At 51.8% G+C, this 15,649-nt stretch overlaps 1 protein-coding gene and 1 long non-coding RNA gene across 9 annotated transcripts in view; both read left to right on the forward strand.

The window, feature by feature from the left end:
* The window catches only part of CADM1 (cell adhesion molecule 1), a 130,399-nt gene that overhangs the window by 17,262 nt on the left and 97,488 nt on the right, over positions 1 to 15,649 (forward strand). The window lies entirely within an intron of this gene.
* LOC132338019 (uncharacterized) lies at positions 1,198 to 5,163 on the forward strand. Of its 2 annotated transcripts, XR_009489338.1 has the most exons (4): positions 1,198 to 1,537; positions 1,659 to 1,840; positions 2,474 to 2,757; positions 3,270 to 5,163. It is a non-coding gene; the product is annotated as an uncharacterized LOC132338019 (long non-coding RNA). The 2 variants fall into 2 exon arrangements; XR_009489337.1 differs by having other exon boundaries at positions 1,198 to 1,840.

Here is a 15,649-nt window from a genome sequence, read left to right on the forward strand (position 1 = left end):
GTGCTCTGCGTGATGCTGTGAGCCAGGGGTGCCATCAGCCTCCCTGGTGACAAATGGCAACTGTTGCTTAATTTTTATCCCCAATTATGTAGCTCCAGGACCCATTTTTCAGGTGGAATGTTGGAGCCATTAAGAAGAAATAAGTAAACTCTGCTGTGTTCCATCATTTTTGGCAGGTACCCAGTGGTCTGTAGCTGTAATGTATGTGCATTTCTGTGCAGGTATTTTTCATAAGCCTCGTGCCTGAAGCTTTGCTTGCTGGCTTCACCCAGGGCAGGAGGAGTGCTGGGTGGGTCCACAGCCTGGGCTGCTGTGACACCACACGGGGTGAGGAGCCTGGCTGTCCTCTCCCCTTGCTTGGGGACACAATTCCTGGCTGAGCAGGCAGGGATTCCCAGCTGTGGGAAGGGGGCGGTGGCTCTGGGTGCTCTGACATTTGCAGAGGTGGTTTGAGGGCAGCTGGGTTACCTGGGCAGAGCTGGCAGGGGCTGTGCTGGGCCCTGGCTGGGCTCCTGGAGATGATGGAAGGTTTGGGTGAGAGCAGCTGGGGGCTTTGCTGGGAATCTGTCCCTGTGCTTTAAATGTGTTTCTTGATGAACCTTCCTAAGCAGAGGGAACAGCTTCCAGAGTTTCCCAGGTTCTTCAGCAGATGGGTAGGTGAATATTCACATAAAAACACCCGAGCCTGAGAGGTGCTGCTGAGCTGTGTGTCTTTCCTTGCTGCTTTTGATGTAACAAAGATGCACAACTTCCTCTAGAGGAAACAGGGGAGATCAGGATGTGTTTTGTTTTCAGAGGAGATTTTGTGACAAATTTGTCAAATTTGACCTCTCAAAAAATGGCAGAAGAAGTTTATCCAAACACTTGCAAGGTTAACATCAGCTCCAAGCTCGTTTTTAGCACTGAGCAGCAGAGGATCCAAACAGCCTCCCTGGGTCTTGTTTTGGGAGCAGAATGCACCTCTGCATTTTAAGGAATGCATCTAAAACCACCAAATGCTGTTGCAGCACGTTGCAGCTGAGTTCCAGGGAGAATGCAGCTGCAGCACCAGGCATGGGAACAAACGAGAGGGGCCTTGGTTTCAGAAAGCTCCAGAATCCATTTATTACCCCAGGGAGGAGGGGTGGGGTGGAGGTGAAAGACCAGGCCAAGGCAGGGTGGTGGGGTTTTACAGGGGTCACAGGGGGGGAGTTTGGGGTTTGGCTCAAGAGAAGAGTTCTTAGCAACAGAGGAAGGGTAGGATCAAATTCCTGCCTCTTAGGAATGGGCACTCCACAAAATTCTCCTGCTACGAGCACCCAAGATCGTGGAAGGGGGGCTGAAAGGGATTATCTTTATTTCTGAGACAGGATCAGAACTATTAGATGTTTTCTAATTCAGCTTTGAAAGTCTCCATTTGCAGTTACGCTCCTGGCAGCTTTTGCAGGTGTTTATCTGTCCTGGCACTTTCGTGTGTCTGAGTTCTGCAGCTCTTGTGTTTAACCCTCCCTTGCTGGAGAGGTGTGTGCTGTAAAATTGCTCTGTGGGATTTCAGCAGGTGTGTGTAGATTGCTGGGCCAGGCCAGGGCTCACCAGCTCCAGCCTGAGCCCGGAGAGGAGCAGAATTCAGCAAACCCGTTCAAGATAATGTGATTTGCTGCAAAAGTCTGTATTTTTAGGATGTTTACTACAGAGGTCTGAAATTACGTGGGCCATTTGTTGCCCTTGACAAGAGAAAATGTATCTCCAGTGAAATTTCCTACTCAAAGCAATCTTTTAATGGACCTTTTCCTCCCGAGCCCGGAGCTGTAAGGGCAGTGCCTGCTGTAAATCACCCTGCTCCAGAGACAGCCAGGCTCAGGTGGGTGCTTCTGCTCCCTGGGGGAGGCTTCTGGCTCTGAAACCCACCTGGGCTCTTCATTTTCTGGGGTCCTGGGCTGTGTTGGTGTGGGAGTTGTGGGGTCCTGGGCTGTTTGTGTGGGAGCTCTGGGGTCCTGGGCTGTGTTTGTGGGAGCTCTGGGGTCCTGGGCTGTGTTTGTGTGGGAGCTGTGGGGTTCTGGACTGTGTTTGTGTGGGAGCTCTGGGGTCCTGGGCTGTTTGTGTGGGAGCTCTGGGGTCCTGGGCTGTTTGTGTGGGAGCTCTGGGGTCCTGGGCTGTGTTTGTGGGAGCTCTGGGGTCCTGGGCTGTGTTTGTGGGAGCTCTGGGGTCCTGGGCTGTGTTTGTGGGAGCTCTGGGGTCCTGGGCTGTGTTTGTGGGAGCTCTGGGGTCCTGGGCTGTGTTTGTGGGAGCTCTGGGGTCCTGGGCTGTTTGTGTGGGAGCTCTGGGGGCCTGGGCTGTGTTTGTCCTGCCGTGGGTCAGCAGCAGTGCCCTGCCAGGTGGGTGAGCTGTGCCTGCCCAGGGCTCTGCAGGTTCCAGTGACAGCAGCGTGGCACTGTGCACCCAGCCAGGCTCCAGGAGCTGACTGCTGGTACATTTTTCCGTGCCTTTACCCCAGGTGCCCTTTCTTTCCTCCTGAGCTGACCTTTTGGTGTCTGCTGTGTTTTGTAACCCGTCCTTTGCCCCCGGAGTTGGCAGCAGCAGCAGTCCCATGGTGGCTCCCTGTGCTGGCCCCCCTTCAGGGACAGGGGTGTGATGTCCAGGGGCCTCTGGGGACATCCCGTGGGGGCTGTGCAGGACTGAGCAGGGCTGGCAGCACTCTGGGGCTCAGCTGCTTTCCTTGCCAGCCCCTCCTGAGTGCGTGCCCTCAGAGCAGACCTGTCCTGTCTGCAGAAACCGAAGGTGAGCTCTGTGACAAAGTGACAGTCTCCACTGGAGCCCTCATTTTCTCCCCAGCTGCTTTGCCAGGGTGATGCTGTGGGTGCTCGTGGCCAGAGCTGGTGCAAAGCCTGCAGCAGGGGTGTGCTGGGGCTGCTGGCTGGCTGACTCCAGCAGGAGTCTGCTGCAGTCCCCTCCGCAGGCAGGACTCCCTCCCTGGCTCCTTCCTGCTGCAGCAGGCACCAAAAGCCCTCGGGTGCTCTGGCAGGGATTTCAGACCTGCTGATGGGATGGTGTCCTTGGTTATGGGGGTCTGAGGGCAGGTGTGGCAGCACACCTGGGCTGGTGAGCTGGAGCAGAGCTGGGGCAGCCAGAGCTGCTGCCAGCAGTCAGATTGCCTTGATGCAGATGTGGAGAGAGGATAACTCTGACCTTCCTCTGAGGGCTGTTAAGGATTAATGTTTGCACAGGGCTTTGGGTATGTCAAGCTTTATGTAAATAGCAGTTATGACTCTTTTATTAATTCCCTCCCCCAGGTAAACAAGCCGGGCTGTGTGAGGCCAGGGGAGGCAGCGAGGCTGGTGCTGGGCTGGGCAGCTCCGTGTCCCTGCCAGGGCCACTCTGAGCCCAGGCACAGCTGCAGCCCCTGCCCAGGGCTGTGCTGGGGGCCCAGGGGGGCAGAGGGGCTGGCTGCTGCCCTGGCTCAGTCCTGTCCCTGGGAATGCAGCAGGGGACATTGCCACCAGCCCCTCAGGGCATGTCACCTCCTCACAGCCAGGAATTCTTCTGGGGCTTCTCAGAATGGATGATGTCCCTCCAAAACAGCAGCTCCAGGTTAAATGTCCTTCCATTTTGTGCTGCAGTGTTCTTGTGCAGAAGAAGATCTACATTCATCCGTGCTGTTTTGGACTCCATGTTCCATGAATTTATCACTTGGTTTGCTCTTGATGGGAGATGTTTAAAGAGGAGGATTAGTCTCTGGGGTTTAGCTCCTCTGCCCTTGTGTTTGTAATCAGGCAGAAACATCATCAGAAGAGATCTCTGTGAAGGGTTTGGGGTGTGAGGCTGACAGAGGTGTTTTACTGCTGAGTTCAGGAGCTCATTTCCAAAACTTAGTGTTGTTAAAACCATGGAGGGTGGGAATTGGCTCTTTGCCAGTTAGTTACTTTAGTTTAAGAGATCTTTGCATTCAAATTACTTATCTGGAGTGCTGGCAGGCTAATAAATTCCAGGGAACTGTTCTAAATATTGTCAATCTCCAATGTAATCCTATTAAAATAATTGAGTATTTTCAGGGTAAAGAATTCCCTCATCCTCTGTCCCCAGCACACAGGAGAAAACATGAAAGGCAGCCTGGAGTGTCCTCTGCACATCACGGAGCTGACACAGCTGAGATTCCTGGCTGTGGAGCTGTGAGGTTCCCAGCAGCCAGGACTTGGAGAGGCACAGCACTTGTACCAAGGAGATCAGCCTTCCAATTCTGGGCTTTTTTGTGGCTGTGAGTGGGTTTTGTCCTCGCTCCCTGTTTGATTTGGCCTGGTGCACCTCGATTTCAGTGGGAGGCTGTTGTTATCCTCTGGGATTTGTTCTTGGAATGCAGGGAATGCCAGACCTGCCCAGGGTCCTGCAGCATTCCCAGTGCAAGCAGGCACAGGGGAAGCTGCTGAGCTGTGTCTGACCCTCCCAGCAGTTTCAGCCTGGAATGGGTGCTGGCCCTGCCCTGCCTGCTCTCTGTCCCCATGAGGAGCTGGGTCAGATCTCTGGATGCTGTTGTTTCAGCTGAGCTGGGACAATGGGCCCTCCTGGAGCAGCCCCCAGCACATCAAACGCAGCCCCTGTTGCTTTTTCAGAGGAGACAGTTTCTCCAGTTTGCCTTTTGATAATCTTCAAATGGAGGCCTGACCTGAATTTACAACACGGAGGAAGAAAACGAGAGGAAAAATATCTCCCGACAGCTTTTAAGGTGTCTTTGACAGCAGTAAACTAAAGAAAATAAGCACAAGTTCTTCCCTTCCCCTTTGCTTTTGTAGGTCACTTCAGGGGAATCTGAGCAAATCAGAGAACTTCAAAAACAACCTCCAGCCCAATCGCTTCCAGCAGCCCCCGAGCCCCCCTTGCACAGCCCACAAACTCACATTCTCCTTGGCAGCCTCCTGTGAAAACCAGCTTGGAATAACTCGCCACAAGGAGGACACGAAGTTCCTTGGGTTTGGCAAAGTAAACAGGTCTATTTTTGTTTGCAGGAGGTTTTGCAGTGCAGCGCCCTGGCAGAGCTGCCCTGCCTCTCTGCCTTGCCTGCCTTTACCCTTCCCAGCCACTCTGGAGGATGAGGGTGCTTGGGAAGAGAGGCTGTGGGGGCTGCCTTGGTGGCTCCTGTCACCTGAACCTCGTGACCCGAGGTGCCACATGGCACGTGTGTGACAAACACATGGTTTGTGTTCCTGGGGAGCAGCAGCCCCAGCGCTCTGTCCCTGTGCTCTGACGTGCTCCCTGTCCCCCCTGGGCACACCCTGGGCATACCTCGGGTTCCCTTGGGCTCCCCTGGTTCCTGCCCTGCTGCTCTGGGTGAGGCAGGAGCAGAAATGATGCCATAGCTGGCTGGGCCTGCCCTTGCAGTGCCTGATGCTTTGGTGCTGGGCTGGAGGTGCTGCTCACCTGAGCAGAGCCCTGCAGCAGCTCCTGGCCCTGCTCCCGTGTGTGTCAGGGCTCTGGGGAGGGATGAGCCATTACTGCTGAGGTGCCATCCCCGGGGCTCTCCGGGATGAGGAAAGGGCTCTGTGCTGCACTGAGGGCACTGGGATAACGCCCTGCTGCTCTCACAGAGGGATGTGGCTCCACAGATTGTCTCCTCACTGATTTTAAAAACAACCCAGCAGATAAATGGGGCTGGGAAGCAGCTTCCAGGTGTCCAGTGCTTTTGGCTGGAATAGTGTGTGTGCTGGAATCATGAGTGCAGTTCAGTGTGCTCAGGCCAGGCCAGCGACAGCGGGGCTGCCCTGGGGCACAGGAGGAGGAAGGAGTCTCTGTGCCGTGGTTTGTGGAGCAGGTCTGGCTTTGCCGTGCCCTTCAGGGAGCTGAGGCAGCCCCAGGGGTCTGTCCTACCCTCGGGTTGGGTGGGACATCCATCACAGGGCTCCCCTCTGTGTGGAGGGGTTTGCCTTCTCCTTGGGAACGGCACAAATCCAAGGCTTTCTCTCCAAGCCACTTCAGGCGGGCTGAGGAACCACTCAGCCCTACTGAAAGCGTGGTGTGGGTGCTGGATCTCAGCCTTTTCCTCTCCTTTGCTCAGCTCCCCACACCTTTTGCCCTTACAAAGCAGGATGGAGTTTATTGTCTGATCACCGGAGCTGCCGAGTCAGGACTTGTGTCCAGGGTGATCCTTGTCAGTGCCAAGGAACAGAACTGAGCAAAATTAAACCCAGACCTGATTAGTGACCTACTTACAGGGTGGAGAAGGTGCTGGGATTCTGGCTGAAGCGAATTCAAATTCCCTATTTCATTGTATTTCCTTGATTAATAATAAGTGAGTGAAATATCAGTCAAGATTTTTTTAAAGCAAGGAAGCAGCTTTAAAACATTACATTTATTTTACCTTGGGAGAACTTAATTAGCTGTCAACAGCACAACACATGACTGGTGACTTTTGAATGAAATTATGAAATCTCTGCTCCTGAGGCATTTTTCTCCTTCCTTCCAAGGCAGAGGGAAACACAACAGATATGTTTAGGTAAAAGCTAAGTAATTTTAGGAGAATGCTTTTGCCTTCACTGTTTTCTTGTATTAATTACAGAAGTGTATAACCCTTCAGTTGTGATTTGAATGTGAGCAACCAGCACAACCAGGTTATTAAATCAGGTTGTGAATTCGAGATCAGGGTCATGTGGTTTCTGTTTGATGGGCTAATTTCTTAAGTGATTGAACTTCTATCATTCCACTGGATACCATGGTAATTTACTTATTTCACAAATGTGATAAATAAACCACAGCCAGCAAATCACTCAAATGGTCCTAATTTAGAGCTCCTGGCTTTTGCTGGCACGTGATGGGAGCGTGGCAGGGCTGTCAGGGAAATGGATGTGCTGAGGAGCCAAGGAGAGCGAGGTGGCTTGGAGTTAAAATACCAGAAGCCATCAAACCCACCCAGCTGTCCCAGCAGGGGCAGCTGCCTCTCCTGGGGAGGTCTGGTCTGCATCAGCAAAGCTCCAAGTGTGGCTTCATTTGTGGAGAGCTTTTCTCGGGAGCTTTGAGCCGGGAAGGAAAACGGATGGATGGAGATTTCAGGCAAGGGAGTTTCCCAGTAAGTCTCTTCCTTAAAGCTTCAGACGTCATTTGGATGTCCCTAAAGCTGGGATTTCAGGAGGGGCTGAGAACGGGAGGAGGAGGAACCCCAATATTAGGATCCTAGAGAAAAATCGGCAAGGAATTGAGGAAATCCTGAGCAGCCAGTTGTTTGTATGAAAGTGATGCTGAAAGTGACCCTGAGAGTGGTCATCGGTGTGAATTGCCTGGTTCGCAGTGATGTTGCAAAGTGAAGTACCCACATCCTTAGAAAACAGAACTAAAACTGAGGCGTGGAGCGTGGCTGGGGCGGATTTGCATTTCAAAGGGCTCCAGTGGGACAAAGCTGTGCTGTCCTTGGCAGTGGCTGCAGTGGGCACGGGCGTCACCCGGCCTGGGAGGTTTCCCTGTTCAATGTGGGTTCACCTGGCAGTGGGAGGGCCTGGTAAACCTGGGTAAGGTGCCACCCTTCACGTGGGGCTGAAGCCCCTCTTGTGCACCCACGGGGCTGGGCATTCCCTGAGCCTGCTGGGAGTCAGGGAGGTAAAAAAGGATGGTTCTGGCAAAGCCTTTCATACACAACATCAGGTTGTTTTTTCAGTCCAGATCTCACCTTCAGCGTCCCTGTCACAAGTCCCCACAGACCTTCTGATTGAGATTCCCTGCTCTTCCAGGAGACAGGGAGAGGAAGGACGAAGAGCTGCCCACGTTTTTGTGGCAACTTGTGACAAACAATTTCAAATCTGGCAGCTGCAACAAAATTGTTGGCTGTACCCTGCCACCACTCTGGGGCTCAGGAATGTGTTTTTGTAGCAGATGGAGCTATTAGTTAGCTGTGCTATCTTGAAGAATTGCTTTCCCAGGTAATCAGCTCTGCTCATTTAGGATGTCGTTTCCCCACCTCGATATGTCAGCGGAGGAAGCAGGAGTGATTAATCACTGCGGCTTGGACACTGCACAGGAATAACTGCGTGGAGGGAATCGTTCTGCCGAGCACCAATGCCACAGGGAGTTTAAAGTGCTCTGATGCAAAGCAAACAAGATGGAAAAGATGACCGTGATGCTTCCTGATGGCTGCGTGGCACCCTGAGAGTTTCTGTGGCAACCTGAGGATTTGCAATTCATGGGGAGCCTGGAGCGAGACAAAACTTGCCGGGCTGGGCTGGGCTGGGAGCTGTGGCTGCTGCTGGCAGGGCCCCCAGGCCAGAGACAGACGGACAGACGGACGGATGGACGCCTGCCACGCTCCCACCAGCTCCTGCCGAAGGGAGCTGGAGGTCTTGGAAAGGTTCATTAGGAGTCAGCTGTTGATCCCCGCCGCATGAGAGGCTGGGTGTGCTGGACCGAGCAGCAGAAATGCTCTAAAGGCAGCACATTTTTATTCTTCCTGGTTTAAAGGCTGAAAATGAGATTTTGTTTTTTCAATTACTGATATTCTTAAATTACCAGCAAAGAAGGTTAATCCTTTTTTTTTATTATTATTTTTTTTTCTGGCAGATCTCAGGCTTAATCCTGCTGGTGGCTGCCTCTGTTTTCATTTCACCCCTTCGAAAGCAATTTGGGATATTTTGCAAGACTTAGTGTTGCCATGTGCCATATAAACATAAGATGCAAAATAGGGCAGGCTGGGATTTGGGATAGAAAGGGTATCAGCTTTAGCTCTGACGTGTGACCGAGGAATTTAAACTTGTTGTTGGGCAGCCTCGTCTTGTGAAGAACATGCAGGATTTTCAGCCTCATCCCTCCTTGTAGCAGCCTTTACCACTCACCCTCCCTGCCGGGCAGAGCACTCCACGGCGTTGTGCTCCTCAGGCCTTTCCTCGTGGGGAGGGATTCTCCAGGGTGTGGATGTCCTTGGAAGGAGAAAGCCAAAGGGACTCGTGGTGTGCCAGAGCTCAGTGCTTCAGAAGAAGTCTGTGGAGGGGTTTGTTGGCTGCTGAGGTGAGTTAGGGCAGGCTCAGGTGGGTGGAAGGCAGCGAAGCAGAGCTGTGGTACAGGGAATTCCTGGCAGCTCAGCTTTGCAAAGCCAGCACCTCGGAGCACAGACCCTGGAGCCCCAGCAGCTCTGTGACCATTGGCTTTAATCCCACTTCAGAGTGGGCTGTGCAGCCACTGGTGAGCCTGGACCACGAACTCACAGCAGCATCAGACCTTGCCCCGTGAGCTTTGCGGGGCACGGTGGTGCTGCAGGAGCTGGCTGTGGGAGCTGAGCGGGGCCTTTTCTGTGCCAGAGCAGCTGTGAGCCTGTGGAGTGTCCATCCTTCCTGCTGCAGGCTGCTGCCTCTGGGAGGAACTCCCTGTGGGAGCTGCCCAGCTTCACCTGGAGCTCCGTGGGGCGATCTCCTGGCCGTGCTTGGGGCTCTGGCCAGGGGCAGCTGGGCTGTCCCAGCTGGGTGCTGCTGCCCTGCTCTCAGCCTGTCCCTCTCTCCACACTGATGGTGACACAGAGCTGGCCTTGGCTTTCCTGCTCCTCCTCCTGGGGGCTTCCCCAAACCTCATACCAGGCATCTTTCCCTGGGTCTGACATAGCCCTGTTGTTCTGGGCTGCAGGGCCAGCTGGGTGAGGCTGTCCCAGGAATGCAGAGCCCCAGGCAGGCTGTTCTGGGGCGTGTGCCAGCCTCCTCCAGGTGCCCTGGGCTGTGCAGTGAGGATCTTCACCTCCAAGCCCGTTTGGGAGCTCATCTTCTTCCCACCTAGCTCAGTCATGGCTGCTTCTGAAAGATCTTCCTGTTTATTTTCAAAGCACCCCGTGCCTGTAGCAGAATTTTGAAGTTAATTGCCTGGATGCAGACAGCACGGAAGGCGGAGTGTTACAAGGAGATAGCTGGAGATAGAGAGGCTGAGAAAATAACCTCAGGGCATCTGCCTGTGAGCAGGCATGTAAAAATACTAATTTTTGAACTTTTGACTTCAAATGGTTTGTGTAAAAATGTTTAAGTATTTTTTTCCTCTCAGATTTGATCTTTTTGAGTCACAAGACCTTTTTGTGGTTGGCAGGGCTCCTGTAACATATTTCTTTTTAAATGATCTCTGAAGTTGTTGAGTACACGGGTATGAAAGTGCCTGATGGAAAGCTGTACAATTTGTTCAGGCAGGAGCATAGAATGAGTTTCTTTTCAGTGGAAACTGAGTTGGCTTTTTGAAGCTCCTCTTGCTGCTTGAGAAGAGATTTTCTATGTGAGGGCTCAGCTTCTGCTTTGTGGCTCTTCCCAGCGAGCCTGTGAGCAGCCCTGTGTGCAGGTACCCTGGGGGGTGTGCACTGACAGGTACAATTTGGGGCAGCATGGTTTCCTCAAGCTGGAAAGTTTCCTAAAATAAAAAAAAGAGAGAAATGCAGGGTGTGGGCCTGGTTGGAGGTGTTTCCATGTCAGCTCCAGTGCTCTGTCTGTGCCCATCTGGTGGCATCGTGACGGGCGAGCTCCTTGGCTCCTGGTTCTGAGCCTGTTTGGGCTGAGTAGGAGCATCCCAAGGCACAGCTCTGTCCCAGACTGCAGCTGAGTCACAAACGCTTCAGCTGCTGCCACTGGTGCTTCCCACCCTTGGAAATGGTCCCCAGAATCCCAGTACTGGGAACTTCCAGAGGCAGGGAGAGACTTTTAGACAGGCATGTCAGTAATTGAAACGCAGATCACCCACCATGATGGCAGAGCTGCAGCCTGCCCCTGCCCCTTGGGCTGTCCTTGCAGACCTCCTGTGGGCTGCAGAGCTTGTGTTTCCTGGGTGCTGAAGGTGACTTTGTTCCTCTGAGTCTGACTCTGGTGTTGCCTTGAGGCAGGGGCTGGAACATCAGTGTGCTGCCTGTGTCCTTCACCAAACACTTCAGTGTAAGCAGCTTGAGCTGAGGAACACAACAGAGTGCTCCTGGCCTGTTTCATAAATCCATGAACGCTGTGTTTCAGTCCTGGTCTCATTCTCTGGGAAATGGTAACGTGCACCAAAGGATTTTTTGCTAGTCTTCACTCTGGTTTTGACCTAATACAGCAAAAGAACAAGGACAAGAGAGCAGGAAAATGAAATGGAAAATGGAGAAGAAGGTGTCCTGTTTGCACGTGGTACCTGGCAGGGTCCCCTTGGTGACAGGATCTCACCCCCTGTCCCTGCAGCTCTCCCAGTTACAGCCGAGCACATGGCAGAACATTTTGCTGAGTCTGGGACTTAATGAGGGGCCATGTTGGGAATAGAGTTGTGCTCCCAGACTGGAGTTCGTGGTGGAGTGTACCTTTAATATGAAGTGACACTTGTCAAAACAAATGAGCGAGATTTTTATTGCATGTTCACTCGCTTGTAAAATTCGCCAGTCTGCAGTGGCTCTTAATCACCGCCGCGAATTAGCCAGGTCCTCCTGCAGTTCAATTACTGGTGTGTCATGTTTAAATTCTCCCTTGATGAACTGATGGTGAGATTATACGCACGGTTTCATAATAGGTAACGGGCAAAATACAAACACAGGAGGGGAGCACAGATGGTGCAAAGTGCTTAATCCGCAGCAGGGCGAGGCGTGGGGGGGAGCTCCGGGTCACCACAGCCAGTTGTGCCCGGGATGAGGGCAGGGATCCGGCCCAGACCAGGGCGTGGGAACTGCGTGTTGACGTGACCGAAGGGGCAGGCACTGCTGGCCTTGCCATGGCCAGCATTCCTTCGGGTTGCCTCCGTGCTCCAGCGGCATCATCGCTGGCCTTGGGCTCTTCCCGCTGTTGGCGCCATGCTGTGCCCTGTTGGTTGTGGACAATGCCCACGGCCAGTTTTGTGTCAAATCAGGGGGGCAGAGGATTGGCCAGCGATGCAGATTTGGGAGGCTGGTCTCTCCCTCTGCCGTCGCTCACGGCTTTCCCATCCCCGCACGCTCCCGCGCCGTTCCACGGAGCTGCTGCTCGTGCTGATTGTTCCGGGCTCAGTGTTTAAACAGAGTGGCAGGTGGAGCAATAGAGAACGTTAACTGCAGCTCGCTGCACTCCCACAGACTGTCTGGAACTGGTGCTGCCTTCCCTGGGCTGTGCAGAGCTGCAGGGCCGGGCAGCTGCGGGCTCACCCCTCTGCAGACAGCCACGCTGCCTCCCTTGTCTTGACCTCTTGCTCAAAATGAAATTCTTAATTACCAGGGAGCCGATGACTGAGTCATGCTGCGCGTTGCCAAGGAGACAAATAAAGCCCGTGAACTCGCAGAGGTTGTACTGGAGAGACTGGCACGATTCCTCCTTGTTCTAGAAGCACTCTGAGGCAGTGCAGGCTTCCAGATGTTGTGTACAGCTGCTACCTTTACACTATAGATTTCAAAATTACGCACCAAAAAGCAAACTCATTCCCTCGTCTCTTATCTGTGCTCTGGAAATTCTCTGCTTACCTTGATAATGTGGTTTTCTAAGGAGCCACCTTGATAATGACCAGAGGAGATGAGATGAGATGCAAGCAGTTGTAATTGGAGAGGAAATAACATTTAAGAAGTGGGAAATTGAAGATGCTTTCCTGATGCTGAGCAGGTCTAAGTGATCTCCGTAAAGTTTCCGTAGAAAATCGGATTTAGGGTGTTAAGTCCAGGGCTCTAAGCTTCACACCGAGCTGTTAGAGCAAGGTGAAGCTGGGATGGAGTGAGTGTTGCCACATGTCTGAGCAAAGGATGATCCATACCCTGAAAGTTTGGCCCCTCTGCTGCAGTTGGATTCCCCAGGAGATGTCCTCCTGTGCCTGTACCCCACTCAGGGCTTGGAAGGATCCAGACGCACACATCCGTCTGCCTGGCTGCTGAAATTAGAGGTAACAAATTACTGATAATTAGGGCTGTTTTTTGTTTTACCATTGCAAAAAGTGAATTTATAAAAGCCAATTTATTTTTATCTCTGGCCTCGGGAACTCCAAAGCAGTTGTACTTATTCTTAATTGCTTGTTTTATGGGTGAAAATGAAGCTGGGATGTAAACGACGGCACGGGGGGGCTGGGATAGAGCTGCTGCCACGCGCAAACCACGAGGAGGAAAACTGCTGCTGAGGATTGCCCAATACTCCACAAATTCCAATTTTTATCAAGTTTAACAATGCAACCATTTCCAACCATCCCAGAACTAAATATAGTAATGAAATTTTATTTGAAGTCAGGAGCATTATCGAGATATGACTTGATGTGTGTAAGATACTGCACATCACCGGAGTGCTACAGATTGTGTTAAATGGGCCTGAAATAATCTTCAGGAAAGAAAATCGTTTTCTATTCTCCTTGACACAAAGTGTTTGTCACAGATATGCGTTCTTATCCACGTCTTGTTAGTGAAATCATTATACTTTTCATTACAACTTTTATGCAAATATGCTGGTTTTCCTTGATTAGGTTTACATGAATGAGCTGTAATTGTAGGCTGAGGTGATATTAATGCTCAACAATTAAATATGTAATTACTGTGTGTAATTGTGGTGTGAGGGATGGGTGGCAGCCCGGGCGCCGTGCTGGCACAGGGTCTGGGGTCTGGGCTGGGGTCCTGCCCACGGGGCTGCTGCAACGTGTCCAGTATCCAAAACACATGGAGAAAGGGAGCTTGAGACCATGGGATGTGCCTGCAGCATCCTGCTGCTGCCCGCCATAAAGGCTTGGATAGTTCTCGCTTGTCTCACTTGCACTCCTCCTTTTCCCACCTAAACACCTGGAGCCTTTGAAGTGTGATATTTGAGGGAACTTTTTTCCCAGGCAGCTGCTTGTATTTGCTGTAATTCCTGTTCATCTCTGTGTGCCCAGGGCTCGTTGGAGCAGCGGGTGGTTTCCCTCTCTGTGACACTGCTGTGTTTGCAGTTGGTGCTGCAGAGGAAATAAAAAAAAAAAAAAAAAAACCAAAACGAACAAAACCAACCAAAAACCCAAAAAGGAAAACTCAAAGGGAGAAATACTGACCTGTGGGTACCTGCCAAAATGTGTGTCTAATGCAGAGAGCCTCCTGATGCTGGGGACACCCAGGTGCCCCCTGGGAGCATCCCACAGCTCTGGGGCAGTTTGGAGCCCCTGTGCTGGGAGCAGGTTTGGGTGTCAGCAGCTGCAGGGCTGTGCTCCTGGAGGTGACCCTGAGCACTGACAAGATGTCTTGGCAAAGGCAGCTATTCAAATATACTCTTTGCTGTTTTTTTTTTCTTTTTGCAATCAAGAGTTCCCACAACTCTATAATTCCTTTATTTTTGGTTTTGAGTGGATTTTTCTGTTGTTTTTTTCTGATAAGGCAGCGAGGCTCCTCTGGTGGCCCCTTTTTGGGGGGTGCAGCCCCCCTTCCCTGTGCTGTGCTGGGAGCCAGCACACCAGAGCACCACTCACTATCTGCAGCCTGAAGAATGAGTTATTGTGCCGCCAAGAATTGTTTGAAGAATTAAAATTGACCCATTTCCTTCAGGCACGGGCAAGTTAATACTCCGGAGTGTTAACATCGTAGGAGTGATTTGAGAAGTATTATTCGTCAAATCCCTGTGCTCATATGTATGTAGGTATAAATAAAAAGGCCTCAAAGGTTGTTTCAGCATTTATTAACCTCTCCTCCTCTTCAGGGGCTTTACTTGGCCAAGGATTTGTTTGGTTGTGTGTTTTTTTTCTGAATTTATGAAGCTGGAGGAGCAGCTGGCAACACCTCCCTGGACTGAAACTTGTCTTTGTCCAGGGTTTTATATCCAAGTTGCTACATCTGTGCTAATTTTGTTTTCCTGGCTTTTTCTAGGTAAGTGAGCCCGTTCAGAGGTGGGATTTGAAGGCTGGTGTTTGGCACAGGACAGGTTCGGGCTCGGACAGCGGCTCAGGCAGGTGTCAGCCAGCAGATGCTTCTTTAGTAAGTCTAGAAATGATGGCTTGTGAAAAAATGCTTCAACAGCTTTTGGAGATTTTCTGGGATTCTCGTGTTTGGATGAGGAAAGGAGGACTCAGAACTTTTCCTCTCACAGCACAGCAGGGAAAACCCAAACAGCCCTTCCTGCCTTGTGATTTCTGTCTCTGGTTTTCTGTAGTATATTTCGGAGTGTAACTCTTCAAGGAGTAATTTTTAAATGCAGCTGGATTCCTGGGCTTGGGAGTGTTCTCCAGCCTCGTGTTGAAAGGGAGCGTGAGGAGGTAGGAGGCAGCAGGGGTGGTTTGTTGTTTTTTTAAATAATGCTTAATCTAGAATTAAATTCAGAGGAGTGCCTGGAGAAAATGAGATCTCTCTGATCAGATGCTCAGAGTACTTTTTGTCTTCTCTAATAAGCAAGAAAAGCTAGTAGAGGGAATTACATGCTGGAAGAGGAATTTTAATAGCAACAGATATGCAAAAAGGGAGGTATCTCAGGTGAATAGGAGGTGCAGGCTGGTGAGCAGGAGATCCTTTCCCGGCTCCAAGAGCATGTTTTTGTGGCACAGACACAGACCTGGACCTCCCCAGCAAAGCCAGAGGAGAGGAACAGCTCCCGTTGGTTTTCAGTCCCTGCCCGGTGCAGAGAGACTCTCCAGGAATGAACAGGAGGAAGCAGCATCCCCAGGGCTCCCAGCCTGGTGTGCAGGGTCTGTGGCAGTGGCTGTTTGTCCCCTGCCAAGTACCCTGCTCCTTTGGCTAAGGGAGGGCATTTGACTTGGGCAGTGTCCTGTGGGACACCCTTCCCTCTGGGACACCCTTCTCTCTGGGACCCCCTTCCCTCTGGGACACCCTTCC

This window comes from Haemorhous mexicanus, chromosome 24 (genome assembly GCF_027477595.1).
Source record: "Haemorhous mexicanus isolate bHaeMex1 chromosome 24, bHaeMex1.pri, whole genome shotgun sequence".
Classification (NCBI taxonomy): Eukaryota; Metazoa; Chordata; class Aves; order Passeriformes; family Fringillidae; genus Haemorhous; species Haemorhous mexicanus.